Genomic DNA, 7,187 nt, shown 5'->3' with positions numbered 1-7,187 from the left:
TGTAAATATTAAGGCGCATGTATCCTTTGGAATCAGTATTTTTTTATTCTTTGGGTAAATACCTAGTAATAAAATTATTGGATCATATGGTAGCTCTATTTTTAACTTTTTGAGTCACCTCAATGCTGTTTTCAAGTACAGTCCCAGTTTGCTTTCCTATGAACAGGGTAAGAAGGAGTACCATGGATCTTAGATACAACATACACAATGTGCTGGTGGGTAGAGCACTTAACTGTTTGGAGTTTTAAAGATCCCATTTATTTTTTGTTAGTTTATTTATTCTTTTGTTTATTTAGTGTTTTTTTGTAAGCTAGTCCTTTACCTCATGGACATATTCAAAGAACACAACAGTACTGATGTAATTGAACTATGGACACCAGCAGTACCCAAATAACTAGGGATTAGGACAGGGATTGAACCAGTAGACCTCCAAGAATGGGGACTGCAGCCTGCTTCCACACACATGGAGAAATGTAACTACCACCAACAGTTCCCAAATCAGAATCTGAGTTCAGAACCAAGGGCTAGGTTTAAGTTACTATGAACTATTCAATAGTGTGCCCTCTACCTACAACCACAAATTTCCATCATGGACTAAACCAGCAGGTTCATTATTGAAGACTGCAGACAGGAAATGGGGAACAGACTAAGCCAGCAGAGACCAGACTGACTGTGGCCTGGAACTGGGGAAGGGATTCCAGTGTGGACTTGTGGATTGAACCAAAGCCTAAGAATGTTGCTCTGTCAGAGCCTGTGTGTCAGTGACAGAGTGATCCACTAACCCTGGGTTGGAAAGGCAATTCTTTCACAAGCTCCCATGCAAAAAAGAGCAGAGCCCAAAACAAGATGGACTTACCAATGATCCTTGTAAATGTTGAGAAAAGGTGAACTCAAAAGGATTCATTGGGCACCACACCTGTGTTTCTTGTTGTCCCCAGATAGAGTCAGAAGTTTGCTTAGGCTGTAGACGCTGCCACTAAATATGTTAAACAAAAGAATTGAACCAAGTAATTCTAACAACCTAATTGACTTTATTAAGTCATTTTTTAATTGGATAATATCCCATCTAGGAATTAGAAAAGAGCTCCATTTTGCTGTAGAAAAGAAAAGGGTTTTAAATGAGGAGAGAAAGCAGAAAAACAATTATTAGGAAAACAGTTATTAGGAAAGAATCCTTGTTTTAGGCTCAGTTGCCATCCTAAGGAGAGAGAAGATCTGTCAGTATAGTTTTTAGTGCTGACCAGGAAACTGCCAAGTCGACTGCTCTAAGATTACATCCCTGGGGGTTGAAACTGCTGTTAGAAACTAAGTCTTGTTTACTGACTTTGGGCTTTAACTTAAATGGACCCATTATGACTCTGTGGCTTTCTTTTTAACACATCTCTCCATAGAACTATGAATCCTGTGTGTCTCACACTGACTTCATTTTGAGTCCTAGTTTTATCTATCACCACCTCATTGTGTGCTCTGCCTTTGCTCCCTGAGACAGAACTCCGCCCTTGGAAGAGAGCCCTCACCTTGAATTCTAGGTCTGAACATTGCTAACAGTAAAACCCTCATTGCCTGTCTCTTAACCTCAACATTTATTTGATTTTTTGATTTGAAGTTGGAAATTATTATACGTCCTTATAGGATTGTTAAGAGGATTAGATGAGGAATGTATGTAGAGATGCACATCTAAGGTTTACTGGCATGGATTTCTTACATTCCCTGCCATTTCTATTCTAGCTGCAGAGAACACAGTGCCAGAAGGTAAGTATAAGCTCCCAGGGATACCGTTAGGTACTCTGCCCCTGCCCCCCCTTCACTGCTGTTGCAGCAGAAAATAATAAGTAACAGAGCTTCACATACAACATCAGGTGAGGTATAGAACCTATAGAAGAATAGGGCATGGCTTTTGTGGAGTTGAAATATGCTCAGCGCACAGAATTTCCTTTCCACGTCTGCTTACCCTCTAACTCTGTCATTTGGTTCCCTTTATTTCCCTTTATTTGTTCCACTCCTTAGGACCTGTCTCAGGTGTATTTCCTCACCCTCCAATGCATTTTTTTTATGTAGAAAGTGGACCAGCTCATGAAACAAGTTGTTTCAAGGAGTCTTTTTGTTTTTCCTCCCCCATCCTCTGAGAATGCACAGGCAGGAGACTATAGCAGAAGGAGTTGTAGTCTCACCTTGTTGGCTCGCCCTTGAGGCCAAGCTTGTATATGCCACTTCCATACTTAGTCTCCTTCAATCTGCTTTGTGAGAGGCTTGCTCCCCAGAGGGGTGGTGGGATGCTTTTCTCTCCACACAGCAAGAGGTTGTCCCTGCACATGCCAGATGCTCAGGATTTCCTTTCTTCTGTATGCGAAGAATATTCCTGCTGGGTAGTCGGATGTGCTGGCACCATGATTCCTGGTTGTTTAATAGTTGCCTCTTTCACCCTTGCCAAGCTAGACACCCTCCCCCTGGTTTTCTCTTCTAAGGAGAATGTCTGCATGCTGCATTCATATGTGTGCAAGTCCAGACAATGTACACTTGGTCTGAATAATTTCTTCCAAAAATGTCTTTTGCCACCGTCTCCTGGGCTGCAGCAACGGCTAGCCGAAAGCCCCCAAAGAACGTCTGATCCCTCATTTTAGCCAAAGCACACCTCTCCAGCTAGCGTGCTGCTCAGATATCAGTGGTGACTTGAAATGACTTGCTTCCTGGTCTAAAAACTCTGCTCTCAATCTCTGCAGGGGGCAGTATAGAAATCTTTCACATTACCTTTAGTGCTGGATATATGATTCTTCTGGTGCCCCCTCTCAAGATACAAGCTTCCAGTGATCAGATAGGTTCAGGGATTCAAGAACAAGCTCAGTTTCATTGATACCAGAGAAAGTGACAGAAGTCCCTGCTTCAGTCTTTGTTCACATGATCTTTTACATCATTGGCACTCTATACATCAGTCAGTCCTCCAGGAGGACTATCTCCCCTGCGTGATTTCTGTCCACTTTTATGCACAGGTATGAAGGAGTTGATGGGTGGGGTCTTGGAACAGTTGGGGTGGGTCATAGCAAGTGGATAGTCCAACATACTTTTTATAACATGGGAACCCATGCCACCTGCTGTTGCTTTTCCATGAAATACAAAGAGTCCTTTCAAAACTTTCATGAGCCAGCACACTTTCTAGATAAAAGAAAAAACTAGACAAAAACTAGATAAAAAACACACACACAAAATAAAACTAGATAAAAAACATATTTGCAATCATTGAAAGTTTCTCCTAATGAAGATATACAGTATCTTTTCTGAGAAAGAAAGGAGCCAGTCATCCTTACTTAGGTGCCTCATGTGAGAACCAAGTTCTGTGACATGGTGTTGTAGGAGGTTATCACAAGTGGATTTTCTGGAGGGTCTTACATCACAGTGGGAAGGGGTGTTGAGATAACTGCTGGTGCTGTCTTAGATTCGCTGCAATGAAAAAGTAATATTTTCATAACATTACAAACAAAGTAAACTAAAGCAAGATAAATAAGAATGATGTGGGCTTCTGGAAAAGTTTGGATTGAAGAATCAGGCTGTAAAATTAGTCTGGAAGAATGAAGAGTGTCTTATAGAAGAAGGGCTTTCGAAGATAAGGGAAGAGCCTGAACAAAAGCAATGACTGGACAGAAAGAGAAGCGCTCCTGGGTGCAATGTTGTGGCCAGGACTGACATTATACCCGTCCCTAACAGCAGAGCCCACGCCATTCCTTGCTGTACTAACTTTTTTCTTCCCTTTTTTTTTTCCTCCCCATAGTGCCTTCTACTGCTCCAGCCATGGGTCAGTCCCTCTCTTCCACATCCTCTTATACAAAGAGTAGTGATTTGGCCTCTGGCTTTGACAAGTTTTTTAAGAACTTCAAGCCAGAAAGCAAAATCCTCTCTCAGGAAACCATCGCATTGATTGAAACACACCTGAAGGCGGGGGACATTCCCAGAGTGCCTTCTGTAATTAGTGATGCATTGAGAGATATTGACATTGCCCCTGTAAACATTGTTGTGACCGGGGAGCCTGGAACAGGGAAGTCTAGTTTCATAAATGCCCTGCAGGGGGTGAGGCACAATGAAGAAGGGGCTTCCCCCACCAGGGCAGTGGAGACAACCTTGGAGAGAATAGCATACAAAAACCCGAAACTTCCCAATGTGACATTTTGGGATCTGCCTGGTATGATGACCATTACCTTTCAGCCACAGAAGTATCTGAAGAAGATGAAATTTGGTGAGTATGACTTCTTTATTATCATCTCTTCTACATGCTTCAAAATTAATGATGCTCATTTGGCTGAAGCAATTAGAAGAATGAAGAATTTCTACTTTGTTCGAACTAAAGTGGACAGCGATTTACATAGTGCAAAAATAAGTAAACCCAGCGCATTCAATAAGGATGAAATCCTACAAAGGGTCCGCAGTGACTGTGTGACTCAGTTGGAGAATGCTAATATGGGTGGCACTCAGGTCTTCTTAATCCCCAGCTTTGATTTGTCTGATTATGACTTCCCACACCTGGAGACCACCTTTCTGAGGGAGCTCCCAGCCCACAAGTGCCACATCTTCATGCAATACCTGCCGAATGTTATGGAGGCTGCCATTGACCGGAAGAGGGATTCCCTGAAACAGAAGGTCTGGCTGGAGGCCCTGATGGCTGGAGCATCAGCCACCATCTCTTTCCTGGGTTTTATCAGTGATAATGATGTGGAGAAGCTGGAGGAGACTTTAACCCTCTACAGGTCTTACTTTGGGCTGGATGACTCATCCCTGGAAACCATAGCCAAGGACTTGCATGTGTCAGCGGAGAAACTCAAGGCAAACCTCACCTCTCCCCATTTGCTATCAGCTGAGAAGGGTGATGAGTTATTAGGAGAAAAACTGTTGAGATATGTGGAAAATTCTGTGCTGTTACTGGAGGACCCATTGCCAGTGGTATTTACTTTAGGAAGATATTCTACTTGCAAAATTATTTCCTTGAGACTGTGGTGAATGATGCGAAAGTTCTTCTTAAAAAACAAGTTATTTTTAAGGACCCTGTTGAATCTGGGCAATCCTATCTACCTCAGGATGTCAGGAATGAAAGTGGGGAAAATGAGCAGCCAGATCCTGAATTATTCTCAGTATTGGCATGGCACGGGGACCTGGAAGGATGACTTAGGACCTCCCTGAAGCAATCCTGACCCACTCCCCTTAAGGTGTTTCACAGACACATCCATAATTCACTCTGGAATAAACCATGAACTTAATGACCGTTATTTGACAGTGAGAACAATCAGCTCTAAAGATTCTTTTCATATGGCCTTTCCTGGGAAAATGAAGGACAGGAGTCTAGAATTTTCTGCTTAGCAGAGAGAATATCTCTTTGTGTGGTGGTTACTACATACCCAGCACTGGTCTTTCTCCTGACATAGTAGTAAGAAAAGGCTGTTCACACAGATCTTCAGAAATTATTTTTTAAGTGATTGCATACATAGTCTATTTTTGGCATTCCTGTTATTCTGTTGTGAAGGCAGAAATTCTGCTCAGTTAATGTTGACTGATATCCTACTTGTCCTTTCTAGGATTATCCTATTTAATAAGTATTAATACAGTGAACTGAACATGTGTCACAGGAAATGAAAGAGAAACATTAGCTAAGGAAAAAAAATCTAAGGCACACTGTGAGAGGAAGAAATGTGTAAGATGGAAAAATAGTCCAAGGGTTTGCAAACTGTAGGTCTAGACCCATTTTGGTGGCTGGCAATATATTTTGTGCCTGAGAATGGAGGTTAGGGAATAAGAGACAAGAGTATTGTCATGAATGTAAGTGGAAATTAAAAAAAGAAAAATACAAAAGGTCCTTAAACATATCCCATGTCTTGTCTAAGGAGGGAACTACAAATTATAAATGGCACCTACAATAAGATATCATTTATCTGCTATTAGATTGGGTGGATTGCAAGTTTGACATTGTGTGGATGAAACTAGAAAAATAGTCTGTCATACAATGTTCATTCGTACACAGTGTGTACAGATTAGGCCATCCCTAGGAAAACACGCCTTTACACTTTGCCCCAGTGATCCTGCTTTGAAGAATCTGGGCCATAAAAACTGGGAGTAGATTGGTGGTTAACAGGGGATGGAAAGTGGGGGAGAAATGTGTACAGCTTTTGATACTCTAGTTATAAGTTGAATGTATAGCATGGTGACTATGGTTTGTAACAGTCTTTTGTATTCTACAACAACAATAATAATAATACTTGAAATTTGCTAAGAAAATAGATACTAAGCATTTATACACACAGTATATATGTGAGGTGATGGATGTATTAATTATATTAATTAACTTGTTTATGGTAATCATTTCACTACATGTACATATATGTCAAATCATCACATTGTACACTTAAAATAATTTTGTTTGCCAATTTACCTAAATAAAGATGAGGGGGAAAGGAATAATAAATCTGGAAAAATTACAAAAAGACATGTTAAAAGTTATTAGTTACAGCACTATTTGAAATGGTAAAACACAAAATTTAAATGTTCTTCAATAGGAAACATTATAGCTACAAAATAGATGATTTGACAACTATACAAAGGAGTAAGTAATATTCTCTATATTGCTGTGTTCTCATCTCCAAGATATATTGTTCGATGCAAAAAGTAAGATGGAGAATTATATGTACAGTATGTTAGTGATGATCTAAGATAGTGTAAAATATGAATTATATATTTGCACATATTCTTCAATTAAATATGAAACAACTTCAGTAATAAAATTCAATTGTGTATTGGGGAAGTAATGGCTGGAGAGACAGTGTAATGGCTAGTTTTTCCTTAATGCAACTTATTTTACATTGAAAATGCATGCAAATGTTTTACAAAGCTTGGTAACTGTGTAATTAAACAAGATGATCTAACATTTAATAAAATACAAAGCAAATCTAAACTTTGTTGGTATAAGAAAACAATTTATCTCTTCTTCTTGTCCACCTCCCTCTCCCCCCTTCCCTTCTTCTTCTACTTTTCTCCTCCCCCTCCCCTTCCTCCTCCTCCTCCTCCTCCATTTATTATGTTATATTAGTCACCACACAGTACATAATTGGTTTTTGATGTAGTGTTCCAAGATTCATTGTTTACGTATAACACCCAGTGCTCCATGGATATGTGCCCTCCTTAATACCCATCACCAGGCCAACACATCCCCCACC

General features: G+C 40.3%; 1 pseudogene; it reads left to right on the top strand.

Annotated features, from left to right (window-relative positions):
* The first annotated feature begins 3,783 nt into the window (after positions 1–3,783).
* On the top strand, positions 3,784–5,147 carry LOC122916630 (annotated as a pseudogene).
* Positions 5,148–7,187: the final 2,040 nt, after the last annotated feature.

Source organism: Neovison vison, chromosome 1 (genome assembly GCF_020171115.1).
Source record: "Neovison vison isolate M4711 chromosome 1, ASM_NN_V1, whole genome shotgun sequence".
In the NCBI taxonomy this organism is placed as follows: Eukaryota; Metazoa; Chordata; class Mammalia; order Carnivora; family Mustelidae; genus Neogale; species Neogale vison.
This window is presented reverse-complemented; position numbering and strand designations above follow the sequence as displayed.